This window comes from Pogoniulus pusillus, chromosome 11 (assembly GCF_015220805.1).
Source record: "Pogoniulus pusillus isolate bPogPus1 chromosome 11, bPogPus1.pri, whole genome shotgun sequence".
NCBI classification, from domain to species: Eukaryota; Metazoa; Chordata; class Aves; order Piciformes; family Lybiidae; genus Pogoniulus; species Pogoniulus pusillus.
Genome location: NC_087274.1, coordinates 23,857,796 through 23,880,380, shown reverse-complemented (window position 1 = coordinate 23,880,380; position 22,585 = coordinate 23,857,796). Strand labels below are relative to the sequence as shown.

At 40.5% G+C, this 22,585-nt stretch overlaps 1 protein-coding gene across 5 annotated transcripts in view; it reads left to right on the top strand.

Moving 5' to 3' along the window:
- JAKMIP1 (janus kinase and microtubule interacting protein 1) overlaps positions 1 to 22,585 on the top strand; it is a 182,588-nt gene that overhangs the window by 142,541 nt on the left and 17,462 nt on the right. For 2 of the 5 annotated variants that reach the window (XM_064151468.1, XM_064151464.1), the window contains one exon: positions 13,763 to 13,890. The gene's annotated coding sequence lies outside the window, so the exon portion shown is untranslated. Of the gene's footprint in view, positions 1 to 8,752; positions 8,943 to 13,762; positions 13,891 to 14,309; positions 14,411 to 19,529; positions 19,543 to 22,585 lie in introns of those variants that run through there. The other 3 variants (XM_064151465.1, XM_064151467.1, XM_064151466.1) reach the window with 3 other exon arrangements.

The following is a 22,585-nucleotide window of genomic DNA, read 5'->3' as shown; positions in this document are numbered from 1 at the left end:
CTGTGATACTGTGAATGCCCCCTATGCTGCCAAACCCCTGCATACACAGCAGGGAGAAATGACCATGGTCCCAGGCCACCTGCCTAGCATAGCTGTGCCAGTGCATCCTCCTAGCCTGGCTCAGAAATAACTGCAGTCTAGGCTGCATCAACCTTTGATGGATCCTGGTTGTGGGAGAGAGGAGGGAAGAATGTGCCTGTGCAGGTGTGTGTGCAGTAACACCGGTTCATTCTGGGAAGTTTAACTGAGCATGGTTGGAAATTCCCCAAAATGCAGATTTTTTTTTTAATTGGGATCCTGCCAGAGCGAATGTTTTTGGAAAACCCTCATTATTCACATCTCCCAGCTATCTTTATTTTGTAGCACTCGTATCAGAAATGGATATTTTTAACACACAGTAATGTGTGGTATCATTCCTGTGCTTTTGCCCTGCCTCCATTGATTACCCCGGGTGGTTCCTAGTATCTTACTAATTTGATGCTGCTTTTCAGAAACTTAGAAAAAAAATTACTGTTTTTGATGAAATATTAATGCACACTTCGTTGTGGGCATCTTGTCTTCATTTGTTCAGTGAGGTAGCAATGCAATTATTTACAGCAGTAACTGAACTGGTCTTCATCCAACGTATCTTCAGAACATACGCACCAGATGCCAAAGAAAACAGCCCCTGGAGGTGTTGTTCTGGAGTGCTATAAGGAGAGGAGACAGCAGTGAGCTTCTGAGCTTCTGCTTTCTCTTCTTCCTAATGCTTGGCTAGCACTTCTAGGGACAAATATACCTGATATCCAGCCACCAGCTGGATCAAAAATATTTTGATGTGCAAAACCCACTTGTAAATTTTCAACATGGTAACCTCTTTGTATTGATAAAATGATGCTTTAAAAACTAGCACTCAAAAATTGTTTTGGACCTCCATCTTGCTGATGGTAGAATATAGGGCTTGGTAGTCCAGGGTGGAGTTCAGATCATAAATGTGTGAAGTGTGCTAATCATAAGGATATTAATAATACCTTGTGATAAGAAGATAATAAGTCTTTGTTATCCTAGTGTAGTGATCTACCTTGTGATTAGGACCATATTAACTCACTCTGAATTGATTTTTTCTTAGTCCAGATCCTTTCTATCAGTCAGAAATATGGTTTATTTTAAACTACCAGGCTTTGTTTTATGTTATTTGGTCTCATTTTTTTCTCCTGATGGAATTTAATAATTTCCTGAGTAAGGGCTGCAGACACACACTGGTGTAGATGGGGAGCAGGCACTTGCAAGCACATTACCTGCGTTAAAGCACTGTCCTGCAAAATGAACTCAAAGCACTTTCTCAGGCAGACAGGTTCCACACTGGTCTTTTGCTTCACGAGTCACAGATTTCATTTAAAATCTTGCTGCCTCTTGTTTTCTTACTTTTTGAAGACATCCATTCTTCCTACACCAAAGTGTTGTTTAAACAGGTGAAGGTACTACTGTTCTCATTTGACCATCTGTTTCCACTGCTTTTTGTCTTCCTTTAATGATGTTTTAGTGTGAACTTTTCAGATCCTGCAATGAAGGATTGTCAACAAACTAACAGCAATACATTGTGGTGTGCAACAGCATTAGAAAAGATAGGTAAGCTAAAAGCCTTCTTTCAAAACCTCTGCCCTACCCCATTTTTTACCACTACTGAATGGGCAAATGAGAAGTGATAGTCAGGTTATGCCAACTAATTGTGAGCTAAGTGCTGTTCAAGAAGATCAGATGATGCCTTGCACCAACAAGGTCCTCCAACATCTTTAGACATTGTCACTTATAGAAACGAGCTCCAAGATGCACAGTGGTAGGCCAGATGGCTTGCATTTGGTGTCCTGCTAAATTGAGGTCCTTTGGGAGTCTCAGCTTGCTGAGTGACTCGTACAGAATAATTACTATTGCCCCTTATCATGTAAATGATTTGGTGCTTTTTGAAACAGAGGGTGATATGTAGCAACATGCTTACAGAACCCATCTGAACCACTGTTTTGTGTTGAATCACCTGTGGTGTCCTGCTTGGCATCTATGGACCCACATGAGTCAAATGGCTTTATCTGTACTTGACTGGAGGATCAGGACACTTGGAAGAAAGCCGGTCAATAGTGTGCTTCTTACTGATAGGTGCTCACTGAGCCTGATTCCCATTCAGGCTCTTCCACTTTCAAAGAATTTATTTGAAGCTGCACAGAAAGCTATTTGCTATAATCAATAATTCACACCAAATGACTATTTATTAACATATCCAAGCAATATTTGTCCAATTCTTTTTGTCTACACCTGATCTCCCCAGTACTGTAGTCAAAATGTCTCATTTAGCAGCAAAGTCAACTCTTTTCTCACTATTTTTAACAGAGGTGTAACTTAGAAATAGAGTATAAGTGCAGTACATGGGAGTAGTAACATGAAGTGGCACAGTGTGTGTGAAGGATAAACTTAAAGGGAAATAGAGTTTAAGTGCAGTACATGGGAGTAGTAACATGAAGTGGGACAGTGTGTGTGAAGGATAAACTTAAAGGGAAACTTATGGTGTGCCTGATGCTACAGATGCCATGTAGAGTAATTTGTACCCTGTTTAGGGAAGTGGAATCTAAAAATCAAAATCCAGTGGAAGGAATGGCCATTCCCCTATGACAGATGTAAAATAACAACAACTTTCTTCCTACACTGAACAAGCAATTTTATGTAACCAAAGAAAACTAACAATTGTCTTGCACTTGTGCTTTTCCATTTTCCTCTGGTGGGAGATGACATAAACAAGGAATGTAATGCCAGTTTTTATGTCCAGATGAAAAGCAACAGAACATCTACAATGACAGATCAGGTACATTTAAGAAACTTCTGTTTAGTCGATGCAGTTCTTGTATTTTTCAGGAAAATAGCATGTAAAGCAGCCATAGTTTGGTCATAATGAATTGAAGGAACATGGTCTCTTTGACAGCTTATCTGTTGGAGAAGGCCTGGAAGGCACTGGAAACTAGGGAACACAAAACTCCATGTTTTTGAAGTAAATGATGCTGATGTCCACTCTAGGTTCTCCTAGAGATTAAACATTTGCAGCAAATGCAAAATGGTTGCTCTGGAAGCCTGCCACTCCCCATCTGTTGCTTATCCTGTGCTTTTATGCACATAGGAGATTGGGGGATCAGATCTGATGCTCAGCCCGTGGTAAGTCAGTTCCTTGCTCAGGACTGATATTGGTATCAGTCAGAACAAACCCAAGTTGTCCTTGATTAAATTCTCTTTAGTCCATAATCATTCCAGTTGGTATCTTTCGGGTGGCATTTCTGATTTGTAAAAGCACTATCTAATGTCTTCTTAGCAAAACCCTTTCCATTTATCCCTTAAGCTGATGGATATTAAGCTCCTAATTAAATCCAGGTAATGCATGAAAGATTTCTACAGTCAAGACTTTTCTCTTAAGGCCTGATTAAACCAAGAAATTCTGTCTACTGGTACAACTGTATTCTCATCAGGTCAGGCAGCTGATAGCACTGACTTAAATCTTTCTTTCTTGCAGCAACAATTATTGGGAATGAAGGGGACAGGAAGGGCTAGGACAGAAAATGGAGTATTTCAGAAACATTGCCCAGTTACATTTAGCTGGGAATATTGTCTTTACACAGTCTGTGACTCATTCTATCAGTCAAGATGATGGTGCACCTTAGAATAATGTGTTCCTTTACATATAAATATGGACACAATATTTATGTGCACATATATATATAATTGCACAGAGTTTGGCAAAAAGAAAGGCAGTATCAAATGATAGGGACAAATAACTTGCTGTAAATATTTCTTTTTTTCTCCACTCATTTATTTTTCTCTCTCTCTCTCCTGCTGGGGTTTGCTAATAGAAGTAGGGACATGAGAAGAGATTGAATTTTTTTTTTCATTTTTATTGTTACTTTTAAAGACTGAATTTCAACCTTAAGCTAAGAGGAAAATAAGTTCTTGTTGCACCTTGACTCCACTGCAGCCTGATATCCAGGTGGGTATTAATCTGCCCTCCCTTTCCCAAACACACTAGTTTCCATAGGAAGGAAATCTGTGTGCTCCACACCTCAGTCCAAGCATAGATGACAGTGGGACCAGGCTGATGGTGGACACTTGTTCTGTAGCAGTTTAGCTCCTCCTTGTCTCTTCTGCTGCTGAAAGAGAGGAAGAAAAAAGATCAGTGGTTATATATAATATTCTTGGTACAGTTTTGTCTTTTTTGTATGAATACATTATAGAACCTTTATTGGGATGGAATTAGGCACCACCAGGGAAAATGTCAGGCTCCTACAGTGGAAAACTGACTGCCCTGAAGCCTTCTTAAAGGTCTCTTTGACGATAGTCACTGTTACATTGCCTTTAGAGAGGTCAGTGTAGTGTGGTAAGTTCTTGAGGGAAAATGTTATGACTTGTGAAATTAGCAGTTCTTAGGAAGAAGAGGGGGAAAAGGAGCTAAAAGGAAGTCTTATTACAGATGATGGCTCAGGTTCACAAGGGTGCCACAGCAGCTCAGTTTCAGAGTGGTGACCCAGAGCAGCTGCAAACTTGGCTTCTTGAGCACTGAAACTGTATTTATGTTCAAGCCATTAGTGATTCATGTCAGATATCTGAGGAAGGAGAAAGAGATCAGATGATTGTTTTTTGGTTTGGTTTTTTTTTGTTAGTTACTGGGAATACTTACCAATTACTCAAAAATTAAGGTATTATCTGTTCTGCCTAGTCCTTGCATTTTGGGTCACAGTCTGAGAACACAGAGCAGAGTAAAATGGAATTTCAGTAAAGAGTTCCTTGAAGTTCACTTGGGTTGGAATTGTATTTGAACAAGAGCAAAACGCTCTGAAACTGCCTCTCAGCATATGGCTGCCTGGCAAACCCTTCTTTAAGTGGGAAGCTCTTGGAGCAGATTGTCGATTTTTGTAATGTGGCTCCGAGGCTGAAAGTCATGAGTGATTCTTTCTCACCCTTAGTGAAAGCTGCAGCTAGAAAGGGAGGATGTGGCCATCTTTTGTTGCCCTCCCTTGTCCCCACCATCTGCTGGATACTGCCTCTCTGTTTTCCCATCTGTGGGCTGGGGACTATGTTTCACAGCAGCCACATCTTTGTTTCCAGCTGACTGCAGACAGTCCCTCTGGTGAGTAGGTTTTAAAATCTAGGATTGAGGCTACCTTGCTGGAGGGTACCCGTAGTTTGTGACTTGTTGCAGGAAGTTCTGCTTGAGGGGCCCAAGGCTGTTCTTATCTCAGAGCAGCTAATTTGTCAGATGATGTGGCTTATAGAGGAACAGCTAATTAGACATCTTTTGTGGGTGGCAGACTTCTTGCAAATGATGGTTTCTGGATGAGCAGACAGGTTGTCTGATGTACATGAGATGGGCAGAAATAAAGAACAAATCTACTTTATAGAGGTCCTATATGGTCTGGAAGCCTCATCAGTTTTACAAGACAGAAGTATACTGTCTGCATACCCTGTCAAAATGAACATGTCAAAGAGCAGACAACCACAGAAGCTCTGGGTGGTGCATGGCAGGTGTCTGGCCCTGAGTGTTGAAGAGAGTATTGGATGCAATCACCTCTTCAGGTTTTTGAAACAAAAAATCACAGAATCACAGAATTAACCAGGTTGGAAAAGACCTCTGAGATCATTGAGTCCAGCCTATCACTTAGCCCTTCTAATTAAGCAAATCATGGTGCTAAGTGCCTCATCCAGCCTCCTTTTAAACACCTCCATGGATGGTGACTCCACCACCTCCCTGGGCAGCCCATTCCAATGCCAGTCACTCTTTCTGTGATGATCTTCTTCCTAACATCCAGCCTAAACCTGCCCTGGTGCAGTTTGAGATTCTATCCTCTTGTTCTATCACTAGATGCCTGGGAAATGAAGCTGCAACTGGTGTAGACAAGTATCCCAGTGTGTTAGGGCGTCTGAATTGCATCCAGAACAGAAAATATCTTGTGTGATGATGTGTGATGTGGTATAACTGCGTGGTACATCTGACATCTGCAGCTTCCCAGAGCAGCACATTCCTGTAGCACCCCTTTAGATGTCTCTGTGAGAATGGGATTTGCACTGACTTTTGAATGTGGACAGACTACTGACTCAGCGTTTCCTGGTTCTTCTCAAATGACACAATATCTTTATTGGGCTAGAAACCTATGCTCTTTACTGCTTACATAGACCTTCACAGCAGTGACTTCCAGATATATATGCCTCCCAGATGGGAGTTTGTTACTATGTGTTCAGAAACAAAGCTTAATTCCCAAGGGGTGGGATTTCTTGAAACATGCATAAGTCCCAGTCTTCTGGGGTCCTTAATAGCCACAAAGAGAAATAAGCACTTGATCTAGGGGACAGGATTCATCTCCTCATAATGTAGGTCTAGAATAGACAAGGTGAGGTGCCTTTTCAACTCGGTGATTAAGAAGACAAGTGGAGGACATCTGCCTCAGATGTCAAGACTGCACTGCAGAAGAAAGCAAAGGCAATTCTTGCTCAAAATGCTGTCACAGTAAATGTGACCAAGGTCTATGAGACTTGGTTGTGACAACCTGGTACTGCTTAGTGAGAAAAAGACTTGAAATCTTACTCCTGTCTCCTAGATGACTTCTCTGAGGACTGGGCTTGCCTTCTCTTAAGAGATAGTGGACATTAACACTTGGAACCTCTTTTTTATTGTTATAGGTCATTGGAGTTTGTTAGTTTTTTTTGGTGGTTTGGGTTTTTTTTGTTCTGCTTGAGGACTTTTCCTTTGTACTTATACTTTGGACTAACTGTAGTTTTGTCTTAATTTATAGCCACCAACTCTTCTGGATTTGCTGGAAGTTTAGGTACCAATTGATAAATATATTAAACAGGAAACAAAATGTGAATGTAGATCTGAAGCCTTGTTGACCTTACAAATTCTCTTGAGGCCCCAGGAGATCAGAGACCGCATTCATCAAGTGAGGCATTGAGCATATGCTGGGCCGAGTGCTAATGCTCAGGAGCTTTTGCATAAAAATAAGCTGGATTCACTGCTCTTTATCTGTCAGCTGTGTGCTCCTCTTTAGTTGTGTGTGCTTTTCCTTGAACAGCGTAAAATAGGACAAGGCAGAAGAGAGGGCAACAACTTGGCAAGCAGTATGTGCAAACACATGGGTTCAGCATGACCTGTGGAGAGTTTTCCTCAGAGCTTTAGTGGCTGCAGTGCTGCCGTTCTTCTGGGAAATCACAGCACATGTGTTTTCCCTCTGACCTCTTTTGTGGTGGTGTGCTTAATTTCTGTGTCCTAAGTAAGGTGATATTAAAACAAATCCTTGTTGGCCTGCTACCTTGGGAGCTTTACAGAGTATAAATGAGGGTAGTAGTTTCTACAGCTTCTGAATTAAAAGCAATAGCTCAAATTCCTGCAAGTCTGCAGAATATGATACATCTGCTAAGAATGGACACTGCTCTTTTCTGGGGAGGGAATACTGTGATTGTCAAGACACATCTTTCAGCTTAATAAACAACTTTGAGAAGAAAACTCTGCCTCAGTTTAATAATAATCTTTGAGGAAAAACTAGATTCCAAACTCTTGCATGAGAATAAACACTATTTTTCTATTTTGAAATAAACCCACTTTCTTCTGCAGCACTGTGCTGCATTATAAATTAAGCCTTTTATAGACAAATGGGATGTGAATAAGATGATTGCCTTAGCAGTGTATTAACTTCTGTTATGGGTAAATCCGACCCTTTTTGAATATAGAAAGATTCATGTTTTATTTATTAGCTTTCTCTCCCCCAGAAGAGATTGTTTTGTCTGCAAGACTTATTTGAACTGTCATGATATATGTCCTTCTACAAATTCCCACTTTGGAGCTCTCAGCTGAACAGAAGTCATAACCATATATTGTTCTGTGTGTCTTAACTGGATGGTCTGGAAGCTTAACATCAGGAGCTCCTTCCTGCTCCAAAATTATTCTTGTGGGATTGATTATTAAGTTCCAGTGCTGTACAAAATGTCTGAGTCTGCTTGCCAATCTCCTTTTTGATTATCAGTGAAGGAACTGCATTTCCATCTGTGTGCTTTAGATTGGGACCCCTTTGCACATGGTCTCCCCTCCCTTCTCTCCCTCGGCAGAGAGTTTATTCTGCTCCCACGGTCCGTGCGCCCAGGGTGTTTTTCCTTGGCAGTGGAGCCATCACATCTCCAGCCATGGCAAAGCTGACACCCATCTATTGACACTCAAAGAAAATAAAACATCATCTATACAGACCTCAGGCCTTGGGAGCTGCACTGATGCCTTCTGCATGTGATCCTCAGTATTTCCAAACTGCTGTAGCTGAGCTTTATCTGTTAATTACCATACCATGAAAAAAATCAACCTCCAATTTCTTGCCAAATTTATAGGCAGACCTGTGACACAAGATGAACTGCTGTTCAATGATTAATGTGAAAGAAAAGATAGTGTTATGTGGCCCAGTTAACTTAAATGCCCTTGATCTAATCCAGTCATTCGGCCACAGCTGTCATTGCTTTTACATCCTTATAAAAGACTGTACCTGTGCTGCTGTAGGTTTTCAGGCTAGAAGAACATCATATTAAAATATATAGTCAGAAGTTATGTAACTCAATAGAATTACAGATAAACATCCATAAACTTAAGTGGAAATTTATAGGAGGATATGGTTTCTGCCACACGAAATGATATGGTGATTTTTCAAAGTCATAAGAATGTGTTAAGTGTCCACATTTTGTTGCCTTTCTGTTCTATTCTGTTTTTATTCAGTGTAAGTTTCCAGTTGAAATACCCACAGGAGACTAAAATGCAAAGTAGCTGAAGAACCTCAGGGTGATTCCACCAGGCCATGGTAACATTCACCTTTGTAAAACCTGGCAAGCAATAGGTCTGGTGAAAAAAGCTTTTTGTCATCCTGGGCATCAGGAGGCTGCTGCAGAGCTGACTGCTGCACTACAAGGTCAGTGCAATCCTAAGTCACGTGTTGCACCCAGTGGGAATTAACAGATTCCTGATATTTCAAATTAATGTTCCCATTAGGAAGGACACTTTTCTTCTCCCCCCATTTTGTGTGACAGGATCGATATCTCATCAGGGAAACCTTTGATAGAGAATATTTTGAATGGGCATACAATAAATAATATTCTCCTGACTGCAATTGGCCTACAGGGAAAAGAGTTTTCCCTGTATAATGAGTGATAAGTAGAACAAAGATCATTTGGGTATAAAGTGTTGCTGTTTGATCCATTTGATAATTTCCATCTGGATGGCATTTGTTTCCCTCAGTAAAGAGAACGGAAGCTGCCTATTTCTAGGCAATCTGTTCAGTTTCTTCCATGGGAAAGGACAGTGCAGCTCTTGCTTCCATATGGGCATACATTATTACAGCTAACAAACATGTTGTTCATCTTTCATTTTTTTCCAGACCATGTAAGCAGTCTTGATTCCTGGGTGAGTTGGGATGGATATTGAATATCTTTTTAATTTATTCCCCCCCCCCTCCAAAAAAATCAGTAAGGGATCCCCATTACTCTGCACAGACAGGTGCTAGTTGATTTACTAATACAAAAAAAAACCCCTTTGCTTGAGGGAGCAGAAAGCAAGATAATTGTAAGGACACCAGAATAATCATTGTTCCTGACAATGCTGGAGGAATAGAAGTCTGCAAGTGTGACTCCCTGCTAGCACGGGATCCAAGCCATGCAATTTCTGTAGTAAATTAAGCAAGTCCTATGGCAGAATCCCCCTCTAGAACAGTATTCTAAACATTAAAAGAGTCATTATAATGATATGGCTAATATCATTATAATCATTTTGGCTAATCAAAGAGAAAATATTTTCTGAGTGCAATGAGGTGACCCTGGTTAATGCTGTGTTTTAGCCACTGCCCTGAGATTACTGGATCTTGTGCAATGCTAGCATTATTTTTTTGCCATTTGTGGTTTCTTTGGGGTTTTTTAGGTCGTGTATTTGGGTTTTTTTTTATTGTTTTCTTTTGTTGGTTTGCTTGTTTCTAACGTGAGGCAGCCTGGGCCCTTTGATTAGCTTTCAATAAGTCTTGTGGATCAGGGGGAGTATATCAGAGCTGCTTCACTCTGGCACCCTGGGTGGGCAGGGAGGCCCGCGCTCTGCTCCCCTGACTGAGCACAGTCATTCCAGTGTCAATTCCTGTCACCCAAAATGTCAGGAGGTACTCAAATGCAGTAAACATGTAGGTAATGGTTCCTTGTCCTTGGAATTCTTTTATCTGAAAAGTGATTCTGTCCTAATGCATCATAATTATTTTGGAAGTGTTAATGTCTGAAATATTTGAAATGACTGAAATCTTTTTCCTAACATACCCAGGCATAAAAGCAGGAAGGATCCGTAGTAACTGCTACTTTGCTGGATGTAGGTTAAGAGGACAACCTAATTGTTATTTTAAAAGCAAGCTCAGACCTTTTTTGCCCTTGGCAAACCCATGTGAGGTATTCCTGCAGAAATAGAGCATTGTGTGAGTGCATGGAACCAAGGGGCAAAAATTAAGAGGGTATGACTCAATGTTTGGTGTTTTAGGGTCACAACTTCTTTGTTCTCTTTTTGCTACTAATAGCTGGACACTGTTCATTCTCTTTTGGTTTGGTGTGTGACCTGGGCTCTTTCGGCAGTGAGTTTGAGTTTTGTTTTACCATGCCCAGCACTCTCAGTGGGTGCTGCTGTTGTAGACGTGCCCAGGCAAATTCATCCCCAGAAAGGTTCAGAGGCGAAGCCTTCTGTTGCTGCCACTGATCATCATTTTCTCTGTTAACAAAAGCTGCCACCCCCGCATAAGATCCATGAGTGTGTGGATGGCTTCCAAATGTGCAAAATCAGCTATGATTTTAGCAGCAATTGCTCTTTAGCATTTTTCACCTGGAATTTTTATTTCCATATTTATCAAACAGCTGTAAATTAAGACCTTTAGTACTTGTGTGATCTAATGAAGCCTGTGCAAGATGATTATACTCTAGTTTCAGTGGAAACAAAGACTGATTCAGCTGAAGTTCAATTAGGACCTAGTACTCAGGGAATGTCAGTGCCTTGACAATCACATATTTCATCAGTCACTCATGATATTCTTTATTTCAATGCTTCATTTTTCTACTTGTTGGTAATCTTCACACTGGGTGAAAGTACACAAGAGACTGTTTATATGGTGGGTCCAAGCGACAACACTTCTGTTTGGGATGAGTGGTCCAAAAGACAAGGACAATTCCTAACTTCCAGAAAAGACATTTTTTTCCCCCTCTTGTCCCGCCCTTTAACAATCTGCACCAGAGAATACAGCCATATTGCAGGCAGCTGGTAGGAAGGCACCCAGCCCCCCGGCTCTTTTGCAGTCTGCGTCTGATGTACCTCCTGCTTGGGAAGTGAGGACTCAGGTGCTGAAGGACTTCCTAGGGAGGGGAGAAGGAATGGGTCAAAATGAAGAAACAGATGTCTAGGCAGGAATTCCCTCTCACTTTGTTTACTCATCTGTTGAGGAAAACCTCGTGGCAATGTATGCTTTCAGCCTATTCCTAAGATTAGCTGTGACAAATCCAACATCTTGCTCCCTGTGGAGAGGACTGATGTTTATTACTGCTGTGTTGCTTCAGTTGCAGTTGTAGATTTGCCTTTTCTCTTCCTCTAAAAGTGGTATCTGGGTAACTAACACAAATTAAACAGCCAGATGACATTTCCTTCCTTTGTCAGAGCCCTTAAAGCTCTCTTTGTGCTCTTTAAGGTTTTATCCAGACAAATCATGGCTCCTTAATCCTGGTGGTGTGTGACAGTTGGATCTGGCTAATATCTACACTCTTAATGAGTTATTGAAGTGAGCAGCATCATTAAGAATTTATTTTATGCCTTGATGCTTCTCTCAGTAGCTGTGTGTACTGCTGGCAAAAAGGGCTCTGATGCTGCAGATTTGTGGTAGTTTTGGGGTTGTTCTAGCTGTGCCTGTGTGGTACCCCCAAAGTTACAGCATTAAAATTATTGACGCAGTGATGCTAGGCATAATTTCCTAGAAAGTGGTTTTATTCTCACCTGCAAAGTTACACTCCCAAGTATTTTGCAGGCACATGCTAGAACACAAACAGTGATGATGTTGTTTCTCATGCTGAGAGAATGGAAACTTTCTCATGGATGGAAGAATAGATTTAAGCTTAAGGTCATCAAATGAAGATCCATTAAAAAACTGAGCCAGCAACTGAAAGCAGATACCCTGAGGAAGAGAGGAGGTCAGACTGATGCTCCCCAGTGCTTTCATTTGCTGATCAAGGACTTCCTGAAGCAGAGCTGGTTTCTCTTCATTCAGGAAACCTGGATGGATTTTTTTTCTGTCAGATTGTGAATTCTCCCCTGAACCAGCACAAACTTTTTCTGTTTGTAGTATACCATGGAAAAGAGGTCCACCGTTTAATCGCATGTGAAGAACCTGCTAGCACTGAGAGCATCCTGGCTCTTGTTATTCCTGGTTTCCATCTCTACTTCGGTGTACTTTTACCCAAGAATCAGTTTTCACTGTAAGGTGTAAGGTTTGCACAAGAATCTGTCTAACAAATAGCAGCTTTGGTTACTGTTAGCTTTTAGACTCAAATTTCCAAAGTTATTTCAGGCCATCTATACAGCAAAAAAGCCTTTCCTCTAAAACTCCAGAACTGCAGGCTTTAATATCAATGGCCACTCAGTATTATTTCTTTTTTAAGTAAGAGAAAACTACTCACTGTAGTTCAAAGCACAGACAAAACTTTTGGAGCCATGACTAATAATGCAAGCTCTGCTCCCTATCAAAGTTTACAAAATAAATCAGGCAATGATACACAATGGGAAGGTGGAATAAGATGGGAAATAAATAATACTTCTTTTTTTTTTTTTCCCAGATAAGTGCTTCCATTTGGAATATTTGACATTTATCATATTTTGTCTCTTCCATTCAACTCCAGAGTATTTTGCACTCTGGGAATCCCCAGCTTCACACATTTTAGCCCTGAGTTAGTGCAGAATGGGGCAAAATGAGTAGGAAAACCAGAAAGGGAGCCTCTTCTTGTCAGCTCTTTAAAGCTGTGTGGCATAATTAACATCTTCATACTTCCTCTTCCTTTTTCAGTTGCCACCTGTTGTGAAAGAATTTTTCAACTCAGAATTGTCATGGCTTTAAAATATATTACTACCCTTTAAATGACCAGATACGCATTCTGCTGTTGAATATTAAAAGTCAGCCTTTTCTGGTTGAATTGTTGTGTTTCTTAGATTACTGCCTTCAGAATTTAGCACCTATTTTTTCAGATATATTATCTTTTCCATGCTATGCTATGACACCTGCTTCTTTTCATTCATTATTTTATCTGCTAAACAGCAGTCCTCATTCGTTACAGTAATTTTGTTAGCACGTGAGCTGACCTATTACGGATGATAGTGACTGAGATGAGTAACAATGTTTTGCTGGTTTCCAAAAGTTAGAATGAACAGAAAAAATTCACAGTATTGATAAGGAAGGGTTGATGCTGGGAAGCCACGTCCCTGTTGAACCAAAGCATTTAAAGCCTGTGCTGAAACTGCAGTGTAACTTGAATGCTGTATTGGCCAGGGGGTTCACAATCGACTTACTATTAAGAGCTCAGTGAAATGCTGTGCTGAACTGGCGACACTGTTAAATTGACTTTCCTCACTAAAAAAGAAGATAAAAGCTCCACTGTCTGCATTTATATTATGTCAATGATTTGAAAAGCTAATGAAAATAGTACTCTTCCTGTATGTTTGGTTTTTTTTTCTCTCCAGGGATGAGTTTGCCAGTTGGTTTGGTCTACATTATTAGATAGTGGGAAGAGACAGCCTGATGGTTGGTTCAGAGGCATGATGATGATGAAATAGGATGTCATAACATGGCTTTCATTGCAGAATACAAGGTAAGGTTAATACAAATAAACACTTAACACTTTATCTTGAAAGATATTAAATACTTTTTATTTAACTATGATTCTGCTTTTTGAGTATAATTTCATTTAGACAGAAGACTGTATGCTGATTTCTAGGAGTGTTAATTTGCAAACAGAGCACACTGATCTTGAAACAATTCAATAAAATCAATATAAACCATTTCTGATGACAAATGCAGATCTGACATTTTTTGGTCAGTGACATATAAGCTGTTCTGTTGCTTTACAATAAATCAGTAAATAAATAGGAAAGCTAAGCCAGCAAACTAGATAGAAATATATGTTACCTGGATAGTTTTAAAATCAACTGTTGAAAAATTGTCTTAAATAATTATTATCCTTTTATCTGAAATGCCTAGTTTAACTGTATTTCCTATTCATACTTACAGGTTAGATTTCTTGCTTTTCATTTGTACTGGCCTATCACTTGAACTCATGCAGGACTTGGGTTCTCCTGTTGCTGAATCATCCACTTTGTATCAGCTGTTACCTACCTTTCATGAACTAAGTAATGCTTGCTTTGATCATATTCAAGATCCCCACATTCTTAAACCTAGTTCCCTTTTCACTATGCCTTGGAAATACAGCAGATACAGACAGATTAAGTCCAAGGTCATGCATGTTTTGTAGCAAACCAGGATAGCAAAGTCTGGTCTAAATCCAGGGCAGTGCACAAAGTATTACATCATCTTATGGCAGGAAGAGTTGACAAATTAAGTTTTCCCCAATACAATTAGACTTATTAAAAGCTTAGATGTAGTTTTAATGGGAAAGTATTAAATATCTTGGAGAAAAGGAGACTCAAGAGAGACCTTCTCTCTCTACAACTACTTGAAAGGAGGTTGTAGCAAGGTGGGAGTTGGTCTCTTCTCCCAAGTAACAAGTGACAGAATGAAAGGAAATGGCCTCAAGTTGCACCAGGGGAAGTTTAGATCAGAGATTAGGAAAAAAAATATTCTCTGAACAGGTTGACAGGCAGTGGAACAGGCTGTTGAGGGAAGTGATTGAGTCGCCATCCCTGGAGGGATTTGAAAGTTGTGTAGATGACCTAGGTTAGTGACATGATTTTGAGGTGGATTTGGCAACATTAGATTAAGAATAATAAATTTAATAAGTTCTCTTTATACTATTTTGTTAGAGATGGAAAGAAAAGACTGGATGAGGCACTTAGTGCCATGGTCTAGTTGATTAGATAGGGCTGGGTGCTAGGTTGTACTGGATGATCTTGGAGGTCTCTTCCAACCTGGTAGATGCTATGATTCTGTGATTCTATTTTGCCATTGTTTTCTGTAGTTTGAAATTATATATTCTGCAATTCTTACATATATCTCTATGCACAATTAATTTTAAACATATGTCTATGCTGCCCCTTCCAGCTCTCTAAAAACAGTCCTAATGAATGTGTCATTCTGCCACTTGGAGTTACTCTAGCCACTTGGAGTTATGCATACACTGTCTAAAATAACTTAGGAACTTCCAATGGGATGCTATTTCCATCCTCTTGTTTTGTCCTGAATAGTATTCCCATTTTCTTTATTAACAACAATTTCCATAACACAATAACTTTTGGTTTAAGGAAGATTTCTGCATCTACATGCATGTTTAGAAACAGCTCTTTAGGCTGTTTACTTTGGTTGTATTTCATCATACTAAGACAGCAGTTGGAGAATTATTGTTGTTCAAGGCTGCCCTATGTTTGTGTCATTATTTTTCAGTCAGCATTTATACCATGGTGCTCAGGACAATTTTTTGCAAGCAGAACTCGTAGTTCCATGGCTGAGAGCTTGTTCTGTGTTGCAGCAAGATGATTCCTCAAGAAGACCCCTCAAAATCCATGGCTTCCTGAAGATTAAGTTGCACCTTGTGGTGCAAAGCTGAAATTGAATCCAAATGGCCCAAATTAAATTGAACAGGACTGAAGATGTAGGCATTGACTTAAAAGAGAATTTGGATATGCCTGCACAGTCTCAAGCAGAGGGGAGCTGGCAGGAATATTTACTACTCCATTTATGCAATAAACAGAGGCATTCCTATGTTTTTCTGTAACATAGGCACAGACAGACCCAGCTGGTAGCTTCCCATGAAAGCCTGGCAATGTATCTTGTGTTGAGGATAGCATGAGGTTGCCTGAATGCTAAAGATACTTAATTATTTAAAGATGCTGAAGCAAGTCAGTTACCTAAATATGCATATGGGGAGGAGGGGAGGAAGACTGATGTCTAGAGTATTTGGTTTAATACAGTTAGCCTGGGCCTTACACTTTTACATGTACATTGCTGTCTCTAGTTATCTTCCTGAGTCATTGGTGGGTGTGTATCTGAAGATGTATTTAAAACCAGGCATTAAAAATCTTTAATAGGACAATTTCTAGTCAGCTATGTGAATACCACAGCTGTGCTAAGGGCAGGGAGGCTTTTATATTGCTTGTCCTCAAGTCTGATAGGATGTCTACTTGCCCTTTGAGTCCCTCTAATCAAATCATGATTCTATGAAGCATAAATCACTCTTTAATGTCTACCAAAGACTTCAAGTCTGCAGAAGGCAAATATCTATCCCGTATTAAATCATTTAAATATGTTATTTTCACATCAACATTTTTGCCTTTTTTTTTTCTGCCATGGTTATACCCAGACAGAATCATAGAATCAACCAGGTTGGAAGAGATCTCCAAGATCATCCAGTCCAACCTATCCAGCCAAGATCATCCAGTCCAGCCCTAGCCAATCAACTTAACCATGGCACTAAGTGCCTCATCCAGTCTTTTCTTGAACACCTCCAGGGATGGTGACTCCACCACCTCCCTGGGCAGCCCACTCCAATGGCAAATCACTCTCTCTATAGAATCATAGATGAGGAATTGCCTAAATTCATGAGTTCAGCAAGTACCAAAATAACCCAAGTCTTTGCTGAAGGATGTTTTTCATTCTATCAATACTTCACGTGGAGCAACTGCTGAACTGCATAATTTGATAGAGAGGGGTGTGTTGCTCCTTGAATACCTCTAATACCTCATGCTCTCTTCACTTTTTAAAAGCAATATAAGAAAAAAAACCACCAAATCTGTTCTGGACCAAAAGGAAAAAAAAACAAAACAAAACAAAACACCAAGCTAGTAGTACATGTTCTTGCACATGTATTTCCCTGACTTTTTTTTTTTTTTAAGCTCTCCTGGGGCTCAGTGGTGTCTCTGAGACAGTTGGTTGCTCAGGGTCTTTATTGGCACATGTGGTTGATTCCCAGCACACAATATGTGATGTGCTTTCTCAGACACATGATAGCTTCTCCTGGGATTTGTGGGTTTTACCACAGTGAGCCCCTAGCAGACATGAAATTAGCTGGTGTAAGAAGTGGAGTGAGACTAGGTCTGTTTGCTTTTGGTAGCATTACTCCTGCTGAGAATTCTCCATGCTTATTGTTGGCTCTGAATGCCAAGACAGATTCTGAGTCTTAGGGCAGCTCTCTAACAGCATCATTTGCAGTTATTATTGAAACTATGCTGAGATAAGTTTATTACTCTGGGCTACTGAGGGTTCACCCTAAATATCACTCAAATTCTGTGAAATCATCACTAATGCTGCTTTGCCTACATGTTCTTTTTCACAGGTAACTTAATCCTCCATCATTATTTGATGTGGTCTGTGATATAAAAATGCTCCTTTGATCTTTTATTTCTCATGTCAGTGCCTCTCATCTGTCCTTAGAATCCAGCACTATACCTTCTCCCACTGCAGATACTGGTTCCTGTCAATCTTCTTACCTCTTTGTGAACTGTATGTGGAGGTGATAAGAGTACAATGTATGGAAACACCATAAACCAGGCAGCCATACAAGAAGTTCATGTTATCTTGTCCCTTTGGCCTCCTCCACCTGCTCTCTGCTCCAGGAGTCTTTTCCAGCACTCCACCCCGCTCAGATAGGAGTCACCATTAAAATATACCACAGGCAGCATCATTTGTTTCTGTCTTGTGAAATTCTCACAGATACAAATTGTTCTTTTGCAGGTTCTCTGAAGGGGGCAAGGTTCTCTCAAGGGTTGTTAAATGCAAGTATTTTTATGTCAAGGATAATTGATAAAGTCTGGGATATTATTGTATTCTCTCCCAGAGGAAAGGGACAACTTTTTTTCAGTGTGATTTAACACTTTCAGTTCCCTAAAAGATTGAGGTCATAGACTTGAAGCCATAATAATTTTTGTCATGAAAGAATTAGTTTAATTTACAAATAATTTTATGACTTTCAATGGGATCTTTACAGTAGAAGCCCAGATGTCAAAACCTAGAGCAGTGAAGCCATGAAGTACTTTGCCAAAGAGTATATTTAACAGATCTGTAAAGGAATGACACATAGAGGAAAAAAAGATTTAAGAAAAGGTCTGATATTCACAAGTGGTCTGACAGTCCTGTGTAGCCTAAATATTCTAGAATAAAATAAAACATGGTGCCATTTCTTAGAATCATAGGATGTTTGGGTTGGGAGGGACCTCTAAAAGTCATCTAGTCCAACCCTCTCTGCAGTAAGTAGGGACATCCTCAACTAGATCAGATTGCCCAGAGCATCACTGAACCTCACATTGAGTATCTCCATGGATGAGGCCTCAACCACCTCCCTGAGCAACTCATTCCAGTGTTCCACCATTTCTCCTGTACATCTCATTTCATGTACACAAAGTGCTGCAATCTCTGCTACTGTAATCAGCTAAAACTCAAAGGATTCCTCTTCTGGAGGATTCTTCTTCTCTTCAGGAGAAGAGGAGGCTCAGGGAAGATCTCATTGCTCTCTAAAACTACATCTCAGCCTCCTCTTAAACACCTCCAGGGACGGTGACTCCACAACCTCCCCAGGCAGCCCATTCCAATGTCAATCACTCTTGCTGTGAAGAACTTCTTCCTAACATCCAGCCTAAACCTGCCCTGGTGCATTTTGAGACTATGTCCTCTTGTTCTGTCACTGGGTGCCTGGCAGAAGAGACCAACCCCACCTGGCTACAACCTCCTTTCAGGTAGTTGTAGACATCAATAAGTTCTGCCCTAAGCCTCCTCTTCTCCAGGCTGCAGACACCCAGCTCCCTCAGCTGCTCCTCACAGAGTTTTGCTCCAGCCCCCTCACCAACCTTGGTGCCCTTCTCTGGACACATTCAAGCACCTCAACATCTTTCTTAAATTGAGAGGCCCAGAACTGGACACAGTACTCAAGGTGTGGCCTGACCAGTGCTGAGTACAGGAGCAGAATGACTTCCCTCATCCTGCTGCTGGCCACACTATTCCTGATACAGGTCAGGCTGCCACTGGCCTTCTTGGCCACCTGGGCATACTGCTCGCTCATGGTTCAGTCATCTGTTGACTCAGGTCCCTCTCTGCCTGGCTGCTCTCCAGCCACTCTGTCCCCAGCCTGTAGTGCTGCTTGGGGTTTTTGTGGCCAACGTGCAGAACCTGGCACTTGGCCTTGTTAAATGTGTTGGACTGTGCCCATCTGTCCAGATCCCTCTGTACATTAAGGTAATTCCTCAGAAATGCAGAAAAAGTGGTTTCATGCTGCATTTACTTATTTATTTATTAACTGAGGCATCTGTTTGAGATTCCTGACTAGATATCATGTATCTGGGTGAACAGAGCTTCAGTGCAAGTTCCAAGTGACAGCAGATGGAGTTGAAGCTAGGATTAATTGTAAGGCAAGTGAGAGCTGGGAGTGGTTGCTTTCAGTTTTATGAATCAAACCTCCTGCCCTGGTTAACACTGAGACATTTGGATTTGATACAGATTGATAAGGAGATTAGCAGAGTGAGGAGATAAAGAGCAACCCCAGATCACCTGATTAGGGCTTGATTTTATTCACTGTAGCACATAAAACCAGTTCATAAGGGCACAATGGAAGTGTACTCAGCTATAGCAAAGTTTGCTTTGAGAATTTAAGAAAATTAATGTATAAAGACATGAGATAGAAATAAAGGGAATTTGAAGTATCTTCTGAAGCTTGGCTAAGGAAGTTATGGCTTCTTCTACTGAGGAAAGTAAAAGGAAGACATGTCTTGGAGGAAAATGCGGGCTAGACAGAGAGTCTCTAGTAAAGAAGTTTAAGTCAGGTCTTTTCACAATAATTTGAATGTCTTTAAAAGTCAGGGGTTTGCCACGCATCAAGGAAAAGATCTAGAAGATCAGTTTTCCTCACAGAATGCCTGGTCTGTAAAATGTGACATCTGGGTTTGCCTTTGGGTTTGGCATTATAGTGGTGCTGGCTGCTCAGAGATTTCCCCCTGACCTGAGCAATTCTGCATTATAAGCACCCTAGAACAAAATAGAATCATAGAATCAACCAGGTCAGAAGAGACCTCCAAGACCATCCAGTCCAAACTATCACCCAGCCTTAGCCAGTCATCTAAATCATGGCACTAAATGCCTCATCCAGTCTTTTCTTGAACACTTCCAGGGACAGCGACACCACCACCTCCCTGGGCAGCTCATTCCAATGGCAAATTACTCTCTCTGTGAAGAACTAGTGACTGCCTGCTGTTACATGCCAGGCTGACACCAGTAAGTGATGATAGTTTGAATATTTCTATTGGTTCAGTTTTTGAAATGCTTTGTAGTGCTTTCAGACACCCACCAAGCCAGCACTTCAGCAGGGAGCTGTAGCAGGTCTCTATCTTAAGAGAATACATATAACATTGTAGCTTTTCTGTATGAAGTTTTTGTTTGGGTTTTTTTTTAATGTGCTTTGTTTTTTAACCCTGATCAGAATGCCTAATGTTCATGTGTGCAAATGTTTTCTAATGTTCCCTTCTTGACAAAAAGGACATCCCCATATTTACTGCTCCTGGATGTGTTTTCCATGTTAAGTGCCCCTGCACAGTTTGTGTCTAGAGAAGGGCACAGGCTGTGCTGGACATTGCCACAGAAATTAAATCACAGAATTGCAGAAATCAGTCAGTCCATTGGATTACAAACACAACAAAATTTTACTCATTTGAAATAGAATCTTCTTTGCTTTTGGACTTGTTTGTCTATTTTTTTTTTTAGCTTTGATATCAAAATGAGAACACTGTTAGTGCCACATAATTGCACTTTAATAGCAATATGGTAGCTATTGTTGAAGTAAAAAGTAGTTTGTTTAGTTTGGGTCAAAGCTTGAATGAATGCATAAAGAATGTTCTTATTATTTGTGGTGCTCTGCATAAAGCATTCCATTTTTATCCTTCACACATAAGCAGAGCCTCCTGAGAGAGAGCTTTGTTTCAGCATCAGGAGCATGCTGAAAATCACTTTAATCTGAAGGTGACAAACAGAAGAGATTAGTGGCTTCAGTTTGGATGTGTACAGCCAAGATTGGACATAGTTGTACAGGATTTAAGAAAGAAAACATTGACTTGGTTTGTGAAGTTAAAATACATTCTTATATAGCTTAAAATACTGCTAATATGACCAGAGATGGAAACACTGTGCACACCATAGTGCTTCATAAGTAAAATCACTAAAGTGTGTGCTTAAGCATATAATGAAATGTCATGAACTTTGATAGCAAAAGACTTAACTAAAGGTATAGATGAACTGAGGGATTAAGCAGGTGTTTCAGCTTTGCAGTAGCTCTTACATCCTTCGCTTTCACAAGGGCACAATTAAGACAGAGAGAGATGAGTGACTTCCCAATGTTTCCCAAGCAGTCTGGGGGCAAAAAGGAACACGATTTCCTTATGTTTTAAATGCTGTGTTAGGCTCAAGACTGCAAAGTGACCTTGAAAATGCAGATGGTGTCAGTGTTGCTATTTGTCAATGCAGATCCTGGTGGCATGAAAAAAAACAGCCTTTGCACCACTGTGGCCTTTTACTAGATGTGTTTTAGACAGGTATTGTAGATAAGCTGTATTAGGCTAGTTTTATCAACAAATATTTTAGATAAGCTGTATTGGGCTAGTTTTATTAACAAATGTGAATAAAACTTTTCACACATATATAAAAAAAAAATTAGTGTTGTAGTCGAGACTTTTATATGTCTGTGGATATTTTCCCTTGTCTTTGTGCTGTTTTTAGAGCCTATTTGACCTTTCCCTGCAAAAGATGAGAGAGATGGGATAAGAGTCAATGGAGGGTTGTAGAAGTTTGACTGATATATTTTAATTGCTAGCCAGCATGCAGTCCTCTCTAATGAAACCTTTTCTTAAGTCAGATAAAATAAAAGGCTTAGAACAAAGGAGGGTGCAAAGAAGTGATAAGAGCTGATGTATAGTGATATTACCTTGAGAGATGTAATATTCATTTTCAAAGGCACAAGGGAAGGCAGTGGTGATGGGCCAAAAAAGGGCCCTCTGCTCATCTGCCTGTTATGCTAGGAGCATAAGAAGATTTTTCTCCACGGGGTGAGATGAGTGTTGAAAAAGTGCCTCCTTCTCTGGAGACTTTTTAGGCCTGTCTGGATGTGTTTTGCTGTGATCTGTGTTAGATAGCATTGTTCTGCTCTGGCAGGGAGGTTGGACTCAATGATCTCCTTGGGTGCCTTCCAACCCCTAACATCCTGTGATCCTGTGAAAAAAAGTGTGGTCTAGGACTTTCTGCAGATTAACTTCTGACATGGGGAGACTGCAGCCCAGAAAAGCTAAGCACTGTTCATACCTCACTGACGGTGTGACATACTCAGCACTTTTTCAAAACCAGGCCATTTAAATAGAGCTGGCAGC